Source organism: Pantherophis guttatus, chromosome 1 (genome assembly GCF_059756535.1).
Source record: "Pantherophis guttatus breed Tessera chromosome 1, ASM5975653v1, whole genome shotgun sequence".
Classification (NCBI taxonomy): Eukaryota; Metazoa; Chordata; class Lepidosauria; order Squamata; family Colubridae; genus Pantherophis; species Pantherophis guttatus.
Window position 1 is genome coordinate 114,441,116 of NC_142063.1, and position 16,476 is coordinate 114,457,591.

At 40.5% G+C, this 16,476-nt stretch overlaps 1 non-coding gene and 1 pseudogene across 2 annotated transcripts; one reads left to right on the forward strand and one right to left on the reverse strand.

The window, feature by feature from the left end:
* Positions 1-5,906: 5,906 nt before the first annotated feature.
* TRNAL-UAA (transfer RNA leucine (anticodon UAA)) lies at positions 5,907-5,989 on the forward strand. The gene has a single exon. It is a non-coding gene; the product is annotated as a tRNA-Leu (tRNA).
* Positions 5,990-8,976: 2,987 nt separating this feature from the next.
* LOC117667098 (C-type lectin BjL-like) lies at positions 8,977-15,829 on the reverse strand (annotated as a pseudogene). The gene is made up of 6 exons (XR_015731078.1): positions 15,651-15,829; positions 14,573-14,688; positions 12,411-12,557; positions 11,939-12,053; positions 10,584-10,656; positions 8,977-9,219 (listed from the first exon to the last, which is right to left on the reverse strand). The product of XR_015731078.1 is annotated as a C-type lectin BjL-like (transcript).
* Between the last annotated feature and the right edge of the window lie 647 nt (positions 15,830-16,476).

The window sequence follows — 16,476 nt, forward strand, 5'->3', positions numbered from 1 at the left end:
GCAATGTAGTTTTTACCTATTTCGAGGTATTAATTCTTAATGAGAAATGTCTGGCAGTATCGTACACTTGTATTGATTCTTGTTCCTTTTTTGCCTGCCTCTAGGGATAATATCTCACATCTAAAAGATCTTTACTCATGGCAGATAAATATACATAGACTCTGTGAACACACACAATCTGTGAATTTATATTAATCAACACCTGGTGGGGGAAAAACATTTGGAAAGACCTATAAGAAAGAACTTAGTTTCTCTAACTCTCTCTAATGATACCTCTACTGTAGGTGTTGCTTTTCATCAAGCTTCAATGGAACTAATTAGACAAATATATTATCCAAGATTAAGAAGAATTGGTAGTTTAACTGAGTTTACCCTGAAAACAATTGGTGATCAGGCCTGTTTAAAATCAGTTATACAGGCAGGTGGAGTGGTTTCATTCACTTGTTTTGTCTGAGTAAGAAGAAATGTACCTGTACACCCTCTTGAGTTCTATCATTTTATGTATCAGGACATAGTAAAAATCATCAGCTGGTCTTTAGCAGTTCTTAAAAGTATGCAAATACAACCTCAGATGAACAATAACACATGACATATAAAACTATGCCATTTATTTTACAAAAAGAAAGCCAAAATGAAGAAGCCATGTGTGGAAAAAACTTAAGTACACATTTACTGCTTCCATAGGTGTGAAGAGCTAAGTAACAGCCAGGTGCTGCTAATTGAGCATCCTTAGATCAACTGATCATCAGCAAGTGTGACTACCTTTATAAAAGCTGAAGTTTTAGGAGTTTACTGATCTCAGGTATTGAGGTATGTGTTAATACAGTGACATCAGCAATGATCTTTGAGAAGGAATTGTTGCTGCCATTGTTCTGGGAAGGGTTATAAGGCCATTTTCAAACAATTTAAAGTCCATCATTCTACAGGGAGGAAGATTATTCACAAGCAGAAAATATTCAAGATGGTTGCCAATCTTCCCAGGAATGGATGTCCCAGCAACTTCATCCCAAGCTCAGACAGTACAATGCTCAGATCAATTGTAAAAAATCCAAGAGCTACATCTTGGACTCTACAGGCCGCAGCACGTTAAAAGCAAAGTTCATGACAGTACAATTTTAAAAAGACTGAACAAGTATGGTTTGTTTGGAAGGGTTGCCAGGAGAAAGCCTCTTCTCTCTAAAAAGAACATGGCAGCGCAGCTTGGCTAGGTTTGCCAAGTTGCATCTGAACAAATCACAAGGCTTCTGGAACACCATCCTTTGGACAGATGAGACCAAGGTGGATATATTTGGCCACAATACATAGTGTCACATTTTGCAAAAACCAAACACAGCATATTGGCACAAACATCTCAGGCCAACCATCAAGCATGCCTGTGGAGATGTGATGATTTGGGCTCGTTTTGCAACCACAGGACCTAGGCACAATCATGAATATTGTGTATACCAGGGGTCAGCAACCTGTGGCTCCGGAGCTGCATGTGGCTCTCCGGGCCCTCTGCTGTGGCTCCCTGTCAGGTGATCCCACCACTGGCTGGCCCCACCCCACCCCTTGCCCTCCCCTCTCAGTCACTCCTCACCTGGCCTGAGAAGGTAAGGGCGACGGCAGGGGATGAAGAAGCGGCTAGGGCAGAGAGAGAGAGATACAGACAGAGGGGTAGACAGAGATACACAGACAGGGAGGGGAGAGAGATGTCAAAAATTTTTGTGGTTCCCAGTGTTTTTTAACAACTGATTCTCTGCCCTAATGACCAGCTGGGTAGGCGTGGCTAGGGGGGTGTCATGTGACTGGTGGAAGTGAGTGACATTGAGTTGGCCACGCCCACCTAGGTTTTGTGGCTCCTGGTGTTTTCATTTCTGTGGGAAACGGGTCCAAATGGCACTGAGTATTTAAGATTGCAGATCCCTGGTGTATACCAAAGTATTTTAGAGTCAAATGTGAGGCCATCTGTCTGACAACTAAAGCTTGGCCAACACTGGATCCTGCAACAGGACAATGATCCCAACCACACCAGCAAATCTACAACAGAATGGCTGGGGAAAAAAGGTAAGGTGTTGCAATGGCCCAAAGTCCAGACCTCAACCCAATTGAAATGCTGTGGCAGGACCTCACGAGAGCTGTGTATAGACAAATGAACAGAAGCAATGTTGTGAGTGGATCAAAATTCCTCCACAATTATGTGAGAGACTGATAGTCCTACAGAAAACAATCACTCTTGAGTTATTGCTGCTAATGGTGATTCTACAAGATTTCGAATCATAAGGTGTACTTAGTTTTTCACACATGGCTTCTCTGTTTTGGCTTTCTTTTTGTAAAATAAATGATGACATGGTGTTATAGGTCATGTGCTCTTGTTCATCTGAGGTGGTATTTTCCTAATTTTAGGAACTGCTAAGGACCAGGTGATTTTTTAAAAATGTTCTGATATGTAAAACCATAGAACTCAAAGGTCTACTTTCTTTTCACATGATTTGTAGCTTCTCTCTTTTTAAAAAAAAAAAAAGTTAACATTGGCGAGTTTTCTGAGCTGAAACCCTGTGAAAGAAGCCTTTCTAAAGCTCTCCCCAATTCCAATCTGTAACATGAAAGATGTTAAGTCTTCCTTGTTTCAAAAAAAACCCTAGTACCTCAAGTACCTTTCTTCACTGCTGCTGTATTTAGTTCTGGGATGCTTTAAATGGCATGGGTGTGGTTGAAGTGTTGCTACATTTTTCCTCTTGCCTTCAATAATACTTCCCACCCAACTCTGAGTCTTCTGCAGTAACTTGATTCCTTTGGGCTTTGCCCTTAAACAGCAAGTACTGGACACCATGTTCTTTGCTTCAGGTGATAAAACATCTTAAGTAGAACTAGGCCCTTCCTTGAGTAGTGCCATCTGCTAGAAGTCCATTTGAAACCAATGTTGCAGATCAAGGCTGATCAGTAAAGTGATATAGGCAGCTGGGGATTTGACACCCAGAAAGAGAACAAGACGTCAGTTCTGTCTGGATGTGGTTTAAGTGTCAGGCATACGCTTCTATTTTTTGAGCACTGGTTGCTTCTGTTGGCTGAAGTACAAAATCAATGACCCCATTACACCAGTAGCTGCCTATTTGTAGCGCAGCCTAGTAACATTTCCCCACAAAGATACGGAAGGTTCCATGTAAATGAACAAGCCTCTGTAGCACATACTTCTCTAAATATACTTCATAGTAATCTGGGAATATATCCTGCTTTATCCATGGAACTGGTAAGCACAATTTTTAGATAAAGAATTTGAAAGACGGCATTGTAGAACGACAGCACAAATTTTACATACAAAAGCATTAGACTGCATTTACAATATAAAAGAAAAATCAGTTTCCTCATATTTCTGGAGAAATACAAGCAAGATCTCAGGATTCTACATAAAAGCTGGACTACTTTGCGGACAATTGTATTTAGGAGGGTGGAAAATTTTGAAATATTCAATTCTGCATACAAACTGGTCAAACTTGTAATGTTAAGCAATACCGTATTAGGAAATACTACTAAGTTTCTGCAATTTGAACATAATGTTCTTCAATTCTGAACATAAAGCACATTTCAAGAACCCCAAGTCAACTGCTTCAGAGGCAGTAATTACAATTTTTAACCTTGTTTTGAAAATACTTTTTTTTAAGTTGGTAGGCAATCCAAAAATTGGTACAGGTTGGGAGGCTGCCTCGTCCAGTTTCAAAAACTTTTCTAGCTCTGATACTTTGTTAAGAGATTTGAGATTACTGAATGTGAACTCTGACAGCTGGAAAATGCTAGCACAATAGCACAGTACCATTAGAATTGTGCATATTCACAGGATGTGTGAGGAAATGTTAATATTAGAGCCAGAAAATGGATCTCTCCTATACCTATTTCACTGCAAAGATTCATCAAGAAAATTGTGATTTTAATAATGAAATTCCAAGAATAATTGCAAATTATATACACTGCTGAAGAATGAAAGTATGCAATATTCATATATTGCAATATTTTGCTTGTGACAATTCTGGAAAAGCCAAAACAGATTTTTTGTCTATTTTTTTAAAAATGCAGTGGTAATAAAAGTGACTTCTATGGCTCTATATAAACTGGCAAGATGTTTGGTAATCCAGACAAAATTTTTGGACCATCTCGCTTATTTTCATAACCTTACTTAACAAAAATGAACTCAATAGTAAGAGTTAATGTTGCAGCACTAAGTTCGCTTATTAGAACTTAAAACAGCTTTAGGCTCACTTATATGGCGGTGCTGTAAATTCTCTATAAATCTTTTGATGAAAGATAACAACACATTCTGTAAATCAGGAGCAAAATATGGAGTGATCATAAGGACCCTTTTGGAACTTACCTTACCTGTGGAACCTCAGGCAAATCTTTAATAACTAAAATTCATTACATGCTTGTCATTCGCAAGGGGGAGGGGGAAGCCTCTGGTGAAACTCAAAACGTATTACTTGCAAATCTGGGGGTTCTTCAGAAATCTCTGCCACAAAGCCCTGCAAGTTCTTTCTGTTCCTTCTCTTAAATGTATAACTTCCTACATACTTTACTGGAATGTAAAAAGAAAACAGAGACACCAAAGCAGTTACAGTTGAGCTTAGAACTGCAGTCACATCTGGAATGAAGCAGTCGTCAGCAAAATAATAAAATAAATAAAAATCCCGAAATAAAGTTACGAATGAGATTATAAAAGTAGTGTTTTTTGGTTTTTTTTTTACTCTAAATCCATGTTTAGTGTTTATCGGAAACCAAAAAGAGCCTTGGTAGTACAGAAGTTTAAGGCACCCTGTTATTAAGCTGGTTATTAAGACCAGCTGCCTGCAATTACTTCAGGGTTCGAATCTCGCCAAGGCTCAAGGTTGACTCAGCCTTCCATCCTTTCTAAGGTAGGTGAAATGAGGACCCAGTTTGTGGGGGCAATAAGCTGACTTTGTATAAATATACAAAAGGATGAAGGCTATTGCTGAGCACATTGTAAGCCGCCCTGAGTCTTCGGAGAAGGGCGGCATATAAATCAAATTAAAAAAAAAAAAACATGCAACCAGTCCAGCAATTTTAAATCTGAAGCCGCGCTCCCTGCTGCCAATGGTTTGGATAGGGCCGATCACGGGGTGCGAGTAGGGTGCTAGGTCCACTAGGTAAGTGGACTTGCCTTGACCTCAACCATCTCGAGATCCCTCCTGCAACTTTTCCTCAACCCACAGGCTCTGCTGTCAGAATGGGTACGAGGGAAAAAGGATTGAGGTCTAGAAGCTTATTGGTGGATGCGAAAGGACCGGGATGAAATGGTTTGTCTGGACTTGAGGGGCAAGGCAGGATGCCCCCAGTCCGGGAGGGAAGGAGGGAAAAGGAGCTGGAGGATCCCGGTTGCCTCTTTCCCTTCGGGAGAGGAATCCACACCGATGCTTCCCCCCCACCCCTCTAAAGTGGCGGCAACTGAGACTCTCCGCCCCGAGAGCGTCTGTTTCATTCCCGAGAAAAGGGGAGACCCGCTCGGGAAGCACGGAGCGTATTGGCTGACGCTTCCAGGTGCAACGGGATTGGCTCCTCGGCTCCTCATTTTAGGCGGGGCCAATTTGCCAGCAGGTGAAGTCTTCGCCTAAAGCAGTGTTTCTCAACCTCGGTAGCTTGAAGATGGGTGGACTTCAACTCCCAGAATCCCCCAGCCAGCAGCGCTGGCTGGGGGATTCTGGGAGTTGAAGTCCACCCATCTTCAAGCTTCCAAGGTTGAGAAACACTGGCCTAAAGCGAAATCAGAGCAGCGCAGGTCGCGCGCGCCTGAGTGGCTTATGAAGCCGAACTTTGGGCGGAGGAAATTGGCGCTGCTGCTCCATCGGCTCGGCGGGAAATGTGTTAGTTACTCCAATGTCAGTTTGTTCCCAAGCCTTCCGAGTTCTTCTTCGGATATTACCAGAATGGCCGAGTGGTTAAGGCGTTGGACTTAAGTTCCAATAGACGTGAGTCTGCGTGGGTTCGAACCCCACTTCTGGTAGTGGTTTTTTTTTTTTTCCTTCTCCCCCCCCTCCCCCCTCCTCTTAATGCCGAACGTCTGCTGCACGAAGGCAGTGAGGAGCTGCTGGTGCCAATTGGGTGTTTTGAGGGCGTTAGATATCTTCGAATCGATTTGATTAATGACGACGCTTGGAGCAGTGTTTTGGGTTATCTGAGTAGCTTGGTTTGTCACAATATCCCATTTCCGGCAATTCGGAATCTTCCTCCCTCTCCATCCCTCTCTTCTCTCCCCCTCTCCCTCCCTCCCTCACAGTCTCCCTCTCCTCTCCCTCCCTCTCCCCCTTTCCCTCCCTCTGTCTCACCCACCCTCTCTTTCTCTCCCTCCCTCCCTTTCTTTCTCTCTCCCTCCCTCTGTCTGTCTCTCCCTCCCTCTCTTTTTCTCTCCTCCTCCCTCCCTTACAGTCTCCCTCTGCTCTCTCCCTCCCTTTGCCCCTCCCTCTCCCCCTTTCCTCCCTCTGTCTCTCTCCCCCTCCCTCCCTGTGTGTATGTGTGTCTCTCTGTCCCTCTTTACCTCCCTGTCTCTCCCTCTTCTCTCTCCCTCTGTCTCTCTCCCCCTCCCTCCCTTCTCTCCCCCCCCCCCCGCTTTTGGGAAGAAAAGTTGCCTTTTTCCAAATTCACAGGAAACAAAGAAACCAGTTGCATTTTAAAGGTGAGCAAACAAATGGACCACAAATTGCAGGAAGAAATTAGAACGGATTTCCCGAATCATCATATGTGACAGATGAACAAAAACCCTGAAATTATGGATTTCCTGCTTTGATATAAGTCGCCCTTCACGGCTGATTCGTAGTCCTTGTCATTTGTGCAAGCGGCGTCTCTTTGCATGAGGAATTCCAGGTCTGGCAGTTCTGATGCCGTCGCAGAGAAATCTCACGCAACTCCTCGAAGGGCTTATTTCTAAGCAGAGGCTTTGGTAGGGATGATGCTTGCCTTCTTACTCCTGTCCCATAGTCCAACCTTCCCCAACACAAGGCCCTTCACTACGCCTGGGGATTATGGGAACTGTAATCCAACCCAGTGGAAACGGCAGGTTATTCCCTATGCCTTTTATGGACATTTTTTGAGCCTCTTCCTAGTAGGAAGATCTGGCTTAGTGCCTGAGGCAGACTAGAAGTTAATTCTTCTAAGTTCTGCATCCCTCGACTCCAAAATTCAACTGCCTAACTTCTTATCAAGAGGTTTATGGAACAATTCTTAATCTTTGAGTTGAAATATGAAACAGGAAAAATGCAACTACAGTAGTCCTCAATTTATAATCTCAGTTGAGTCCAAAATTCATGTTGCTAAATGAAACATTTGTTAAGTAGGTTTCCCTCATTTTACAAGCTTTTTTGCTACAGTTGTTAAGTGAATCACTGCAGTTGTTCAGTTAGTAACCTGTTTGTTAAGTGAATCTGGCTTCCCCACTGACTTTGCTTGCCAGGTCACAAAAGGGGATCACATGACCCTGGGACACTGCAATCCTCATAAGTATGAGTCAGTTGTCAAGCATCTGAATTTTGATCACATGGCCAGGGAAATGCAATGGTTATAAATGTAAAAAAATGGTGATAAGCCACTTTTTTCAATGAAGCAACTTTGAACGGTCTCTAAATGAACTGTTGTAAGTCGACGGCTACCTGTATTACTCCTGAGAGAAAGGTGCTTTTGACAATTCAGAGAGCCTATATAGATTTCTACATACTAAACTCCAAGGTTTAACATATTTGGTGGCTGGCCTCAGTTACAACGGTGATGGGCACACCATTAGAAGATTTAAGGATCAGGTTAGGGAGGGATCATCTGGAGAAAATCTATGTTGCCACTAAGTTTACAACAATTTGTTGACACATAATAAAATAGGCATTTTATCCGTGATCATGAATAAACAGCTGTTTTCTTATAGCATGTTAAATTCAACTATAGTTTACCTATCACCATCTATGGATACTTTTAAGATAGCAGGACTATTCTATACATCTTTTTTCAGAAAAATACTACGGTTCACCAGGCCAAGTGAGTATGCAGATGCTTAGATTTTTTAAACTTTTTTTTTTTAAATTTGATTTATATGCCGCCCTTCTCCGGAGACTCAGGGCGGCTTACAATGCGTTAAGCAATAGCCTTCATACTTTTGTATATTTATACAAAGTCAGCTTATTGCCCCCACAAACTGGGTCCTCATTTAACCTACCTTAGAAAGGATGGAAGGCTGAGTCAACCTTGAGCCTTGGAGAGATTCGAACCAGCAGTAAATTGCAGGCAGCTGTGTTAATAACAGGGTGCTTTAAACCACTGTAGTACTTATCTTCCTACCTTACTTCACATACTACCATATCTGCCAATTTCCAATGGCTTACCTTAGCTAGAAAGTAGCTATTCAGAGGACTTAAAAGGGATTTTGTGAGTGGTATATGAGGTTGTCATCCTTGTGAATGACATTTTATCAAAAACAGAATAACACAGAAATTCTCAAAAGTAATGCTGAGTCCTGGGTACAAGTGGATGGAGTACTCCGAGTCAAGCTTCATCTGAAAGGTGTTAATCCTCTTGGCAATGTAATAGTGTACTAATCATTTTCTTCAGAATTTTCTTGATTCCACTGTTGCCTTCACACACAAAAAGCTACCTGAATTTTTTGCACATGAAAGAAAGGTATTTGTCATCCATCAAGGATTTCAGGAATAATGGAATGGATTATGGAATAAACAGAACAATTGTTAATTTGCTCATTTAGATACTTCATTATTAGTTTATATAAATTGCCGTAGAAATATTTTCAATGAGTTCACTGGAATCCAACTAATCTGGAACTTGATACTACTTATTTATTAAAAAGGATGAAATTAATATGTATGGCTATTATTTCAGGTTCACTGCTATTAAATCCTTGGGTAATTTTACACTTTAATCTTCAGACGGATTATCAGTAGTCCACAGTATAAAGTTGTTGTAAGTTCCTGAATCAAATAGTAACATGAGCAGCCATAAAACCAAGAAACGATTTTTATTTGCATCTCAATAAAAATGATTTTAAAAAGAATCTATACTGGTAAAATCCAGTTGCTCCTACAGAATAGGACAAATAATTTGATCTGCACTGAAGCAAGTTTCTCTAGAAAGTTACTATAGAAAAGCAAAGCTTCACAGAATAATCCTCCAGGGTAGAAATAAGCCTTCTGCACCTCGTGAATGTGTGTCTCTCATATCTCCGAACAAGAAGAGCATCCTCTGTTTAGGAAAGAAAGAAGCTGATAGTCAAACCACAAACACATATGTTACACCAGCTTTGCTATGCAAATTGTGTCCTTAGAAATAATCCTCCCTGTATTTGAGGAAATGATTCCTAGATTAATATGCCCCAGTGTGCAGAATGAATAACCTGATTCTCAAGTGCAAAACTTAAAGTATTTCACATAAACGAATGGGAATATGGTGATATTGCTGGCTAGTATTGCAGCAGAAAAAAGAGATGGAATTTATGCTAAGTTATGGAGACTGGCTGCTCTAAATATGGAGCTGGCTTATCACATGACTCTTAAGTTAAACCCCAATGAGAATAACTGGCTAGCTTGAGAGAAGGGTAGGTTAAATAAGGGAGGTGATCATAATGTGTGATCATAAAATGAGCTGTCTGGTCTAGTAGTGAAGACTTCAGGCTAGAAACCAGGAGACTGATTTCTACTCCCACTTTAGGCATGAAAGCCAGCTAGGTGGCTTCTGATGAGTCACTCTCAGCCCAACCCACCTCTTATGGGGAAGATAGGAAGAGAAGGTTGTGCTGTGTTATGCCACTTTGAATTACTTATGAAGTAATAAAGATTGGATTTCAAAACTGATACCTTGTTTCCGCCAAAATAAGACATCCCCTGATAATAAGCCCAATTGGGCTTTTGAGCACATGGCAATAAGGCCAAGCGCTTATTTCAGGGTTCAAAAAAATATAAGACAGGGTCTTATTTTCGGGAAAACATGGTATGTATTTTGCAAGCCAGTTCCTGCAACCTTGATTCATAATGTTGGTCTAGCATGCTGTGTGAACACAGGCACTGTGTTTCTAAACTGTGACTCAGAGCAATGTATAAATAGAGTCTTAAGAATTTGAGAAACTATCTGTATCCCATTAGCACACCTGATTTTCTTTCCATGCAAAGAGTTGCCTGCATATATTTGATTCCACTGAGAGAGCTCCTCCTGGAAAAATGAGGATCTGCCACTGAAAGGAAAGGCTTTTGGCAAATTTAACCCAATGAATTTAGGAATGGAAATCTGAGGATATGAAATGGGTATAAAGCTTTGGGATGGAACTTTTACCTGGTGTGAAATTTTGTATCCTGTTTAAAACAATTGAAGCAACATAGAAAAATAAAATAAAAATTTCACCATCCATTTTTCAGTGTCATAGTAATTTCTGGAAATAAAGTGAGAGGGAAATACCCACAGTATATTGCAAGATGTGAAAGTTCTTTTTTCTTTTAACAAATAAATGCTGTATGGCAATTGCATCTGGAAGCTGTCAGCTCCCGTTGATGTGTTGCACCTAACACAATGGAAGAGTTAGACCCAGATTTTAGAAAAATAATTTCAGCTCTTACCTATTTGCTAGATAGTATTTACAAACAGATAAGAGTCTCCATGAATTGGCATAATCATTCCAGGAAATCTTTCCTAAAGGAGAAAGAACAAAATCATAGTTTAGACTGGTTAAACTACACAGGAATTGCTTTCTAATGTTCAGCAAATAGCCTTACAATTTCTGTCTTTGAGATTGTGGTACAGCATAACATAACTATGGGAGTAGTAATATGGGCATAATTTAAGACACAGGTAGGTACCTTTGAAATTTTGAGAGCATATGAGGAACACAACACACAAAAAGGCTATTGTTGAAACCTGCCTATTCACAAAAGGGGTGCCATAATCAATAAGGCCACTCTATAACATTTCCCCTAAAATAAGACCTACACCAAAAATAAGCCCTAGCCTGATTCTAAGTGTGCTCCTAATATAAGCCCTACCAAAAAATAAGCCTTAGTTAAGGTTATCATCAGTGGAGGGGCCTGGTCAGAACCAAAGGCAGCAAGGGGGCGGGGCCAATGGTGTCCGGCAGCAGCCACAGCCTGCACAGCATAGGTGAGTTGATTCCCTGTCCAAGCAGCAGGCAGAGGCAGGGGGGAGGCACACAATCTGGATGCACCATGCAGGACGCAGGAAAGCCAAGAGTCAGTGGGCTGGAGCAGGTGACTAGCCACAGGAGGCTCATCTTCGCACAGTGGCAGCAGATGGAGGCAGAGGTGTTGGGGGGGAAAGGCAGGTGATCCTAATGCATTGTGTGGCTCATGGGAAAACCAAGAGACATGAAGACGAGCCTCCCACACCTGCCCACCTACTCTGTCCCACCATCTCTCATCTTGCCTGCTCCGTTGCGGCTGCAAGCAAGCAGAAGTGGGCTGGCGACCATGCGGGGTCCTGCTGGACAAGGCTGCTGGAGCCGCCACCTCAAAACAAGACAGGTGCTGGAGTGTGGATGGTTTGGCTGCAGGGTCCTGAGGTAAGCCAGTGTGGGGTGCATGGGGCAGCCCCCCTTTCCTCACAGTAACGACACTGGTGCACCATGTGGTCTCCTGCCTCCTTGTGGCCGTGAGCAAGCAGAAGAAGTGGGAAAAATAAGACATCCCCCCAAAATAAGCCCTATTGCTTATTGTGGAGCCCAAAAATATAAGACTGGGTCTTATTTTCAGGGAAACACGGGTATCTAGAATAAAAGCTAGCCCCCACAAGGCACTTTGTATTTCAAGTGCAATTTTAATAAGGCCTAAAGACATTCCTGCTAAAGACTTTGCTTTGTACTTGTCAACTTGTTAATTTTCGACTTCAACAAGTATTTTTAAAAATGTAAGTGTAGCAAGGTGTCTGATGAGGCACCATGTAATAAATATGTGAAAGTTACCATTGCGTATAAACCAGGAGCCAAGATAGTGTTCTCCTCCCAATCCATCAGGTTGTTCAGAAGGAAATGAGTTGTAATCAAATCTTGAACCATCTGTCCACACAAAGGTTCCCTCCTGAGGAAGTTTCACAGAGTTTGTTAAAATAAGTGTACTGGAATAAAGGATAACCATGTTCCTCAAATAGCACAAACATTATTTCATGTTTTGTGCAGAGCCAACTTTCTTTAATCTGGTACCCTCCAAATGTGCTGGATATCAGTTCCCATAATCAGAGGGGGCATTGGTTGAAGACAATACATGGGAAAAGTCAGTTGTGAGAAGGATGTACAAAGCATAATCAGCCACACTTTGCCATGTTAAGAGTTGCCTATCCTGAGGCAGGAATAAAGAGAGTGGGGGGTAAAACTTGGTGCCTTTCCAGATTAGTGATTAAGCATTAGTGTTGTCTTTTTTAAGATATAAAAATATTACCTTGAAGGTGTCATGTGCACCAATCCAGTAGGCCTCTCCTTTGTTGTAGTCCACTGGTTTGCCCATCAAATGAAAAATGAAATCATTTTCTTCCATGCTATGGACGGAGGCCAAGTGGGAGGTCGGACTGTAAGTCTGACAAGATATCTAAGAAGATATTCACAGTGAAGCACATCCACTTTTTATCTATCCTAGAATATCAGTTTCACAAGAACCTTATGCAAACGTCCTCATCAAATACTTCACTCGAGCTTTTCGAATCAGTGTAATTATATGTTTTTGAAGTATTTGAACTGAGCTTTTCAGACGTTTGTGTGCCACTAGAAAACTCAAAAACTGTGTTACAAGGTCAAGATAACTGCTTGAAACCAGATGCAGAGGTTCAATCAAACATTTGAAGATACTACAGATTTTGCTGCTTTAGTGAAAACCCATTCTGCATTCATAAAGTGGGGCGGGTTGAAAAATAATCTTTCAATAAAGCTGCCATATCCAGACTGCAAAATCTTGGAGGACAGCAAAGAGCTGCAAAAAATCTTAACTCTTTGCCAGTGATTGCTCAGAGTTCTGCAGGCAGGTCTAATTTTAATCATTGTTTTTGATTCAAAAGCAAATTACTCAGTAGATCCATTTAGTGGATTATTTAGAATCCTAAGTGACAGTGCCATGCTTTCAGGCGAAGGTCCATTGACTAGAACAAGCAAGAGGCGCCACCAAATGCAATAGGCAGACTGGTTGGCTTGTTGGCTTGTTATATCTTGAAGCAAATATCATCTGCTATCATGTTGAGGAGAAAAGAGCAGGTTGCTGTAAAATCACTGAATCTAAAATGTTCTATAGGGTGTCACTATTTATTCCCAGAAGCAATATAGCTAGCATAAGACTAGACACTAGGAAGAGGACAATGACCTCAAACAAAACGTGACCTGCAAATATATTGTCTTGTGCATATCTAGGTAAAACTAACTAAAGTGTGGCATTGTGGCACTTTGCATCTTTGAGAAGATGCGGATTTAGATGGTAGGTTGCCTAAATTACATTACTGTAGGAAAAGCACTTCACTATTGTTGGCAAGGTACGTGAAGAGAGTAAGATGCATGTCTGTGGTTCTTGGAAATTCTCATGATCAAAATCTAGCTCACTTAAAGCAACTAAATCACTTTGAGGACACAACACAATTTTATTAACATGCCAAAAATAATATACCGTAGTATACTGTTCAAAAAAATAAAGGGAACACAAGCAGAAGACATCCGAGATCTGAATGAATGAAATAGCCTTATTAAATACTTTGTTCTTTACATACAAAAGTTTACTGCTCAAACAACTAAAGGGAACACAAAACTACTGTATGTAACAAACAAAATATTTAATAAGGCTATTTCATTCATTCAGATCTCGGATGTCTTCTGCTTGTGTTCCCTTTATTTTTTTGAGCAGTGTATATACTGGAGCCCCAGCAAAGCTTTAATACTTGGCTAAGCAGCTGGGAGCAAAGGCAGAATCAATGCTTATAGACCTTTGGCCCACTATATTGCAAGGCATGTTGTGCTCCAAATTGCAATGTTGTTGTGAACTATCCAAAGTTGCTTAAAAAGGGAAGCCAGATATTTTTCTTTAATCAATAAACCAAAGGCAAGACGAGGGAAAAAGCAACTACAGAGGAATTACCATGTGACATTGGATTTTTTAAAAAAATCATCTGGGTGACCATATTATTATTGTATTTATCCCTAACTACTAGGTCAGCATACTAGCTCTGAGACAAGATAAATGACTAGAAACCATTCATTCATTCATTCATTCATTCATTCATTCATTCATTCATTCATTCATAATGTTTATGTAGCCACTTGTCTTCTAATCAACTCTGGGTAGCTCCCAATCAAAAGTTAAAACAGCGCATAAAATCCTATTAAAAGTATAAAATTAAATATATTAAAACATTAAATTTGGTTTCCTGGGCCACGAGAGAAACTCCTGACTGAGTCTTCTCCCTGTTGTCATTCAGGTTGACTTCAGCTGGCTGTGAATGTTCTCCTCCAATTAATTACAATAAGCAATTCATATGTAAGGGTGTGGGGAGGGGGAACCTCCCATAGGTTTGGTCACAAATGTTATTGCCCCATGGTCTGCTCTGCCACCGCATCCCCATCACTTGCCTCAGCTTCAGTCCAGGTGTATCACTGCTTCACAACCTTGTAGCAGGCAGACTTATATTGCACCCAGCCACTTGCACACAAACCTTGGGCACAAAGACAGGTCTGGGCAGAGACATCTGATCCAAAGAGAAGTAAAAACAAGGATTTGGTCATTACATACCGGTATTTCAGCTCATTTTATTTATCCCCACTTATATAATCCAAGTGGAATTGATCTACCAGTAATATGGGGAAGAGAAGGTATGTGAAGGGGCCATTACAGAAATTGTGTATTTCTATGCCCTTTTACTCTGTTATCTCCTACTCAGTGTTAGTCCTTACGATATAATTAAAACAATCTTTATGTTTTATGATATAAATTTAGCCTTATGATATAATTAAAACAATCCAGTTTATTCTTTCTTAGAAACCCTCCATGGAATAAATTATATCCAATCAATCAAGAATTGCTGTTTAATCCTGCAGCCTTTATCTACAAAGGAGTCAGAGCAATCCAATACAGGTAGTCCTTGACTTACAACAGTTCATTTAGTGGCTATTCAAAGTTACAACAGCACAGGAAAAAAAGTGACTTACGACCATTTTTCACACAAAAAATTTGTAGGATCCCCAGGATCATGTGATCAAAATTCAAATGCTTGGCAACTGGTTCATACTTATGACCGTTGCTGTATTCCAAAGTCATGCCATCACTACCTGTTCACATGTACACATTATGGACTTTGGGGTTTAGTTATATAATTAAAAGGAGACATTGATATTGTCCAGGAGATACCATAAACTCTTAAAGACTGCAATCCCAGGCATTCTTCCCCCGAAGTCAGACCAGTGCCTGAATCTTGTGGCCCATACCTCTAAATAGGAATGCCTAAAAATAAACTGCAACATAGATTTCGGCTCCCTTTCTATTTCCTATTTTTATCCTTTGTTGCTTCTATTTTTCCCTTGCAGTCTGCCGAATGCTACTACTGCTACGATTGCTACTACTATTACTAATACGGCTACCTGTCAGTTAATTTAGTAGAAGTTCCCAGATTCTTACTTTTCTCTTTTCTCCTTTGAACTAGTGTAAACTCACCATGCATGGAAGTGATGCCCAGAAAGATGCTGATAAATAACCAGGACCACATTCTCATTGAGCAGAAGCAGCCCAAGCTGTCAGTCAGCAGATGAACAGGAGAGTGGCTGAAGAGCTGAAGTTTCCCCTTGTATTTATGGGAGAAGAACAGTATGTGAAGAATAACATTGCACAACTAATTTGCATAAATTGCATAAGTTGGGTAACGGTACACAATATCTTGGTTGAAGATCTTCTTCCTTATTTGAAAAAGAAATTTGAACACACAATACTGCTGGGCAAAGTCAACAGTTCAAAACACTCCTCTAAAGTTGAAGACAAACAGGAAAAAAAAATTAAAAATTAATTTCTGATATTCATCACAGCAGTTGTAAGTAGAATTATAATTTAGTTTCTCTTTCTAAAGATACATCATAATGCTCTTCTTTCTATAATCCATCCTATCCAATCATCAAAGCCATACATCAGAAGTTCCTTTCTTTACTTTTACCCACAAAATCCATAGGAGGTTTCCATTCACCAATAAAGATAGATGGTATCTTCTCTTAATCAAAGAAGTTAATCTATACATCTCAGCAAGATCTGTCATTTCATCATTTCTCTATAGTGGCTTGTGTTGAATCTTTTCACCTCTATGTATATAATGCTGTAGTAATCAGATCCTGAAATAATCTTCCATGGTTTTTTCTAACTGTTTATCGATTAGTCCTAAAAGGAAAAGTTTTGGCTTCAATTAAATATTGATTCATATTTTAATCCTGTTGAGATGAAATACCAGAGTGTTTTAATCTGAAATAAACATCATCAATATAACATGTTCTATTTA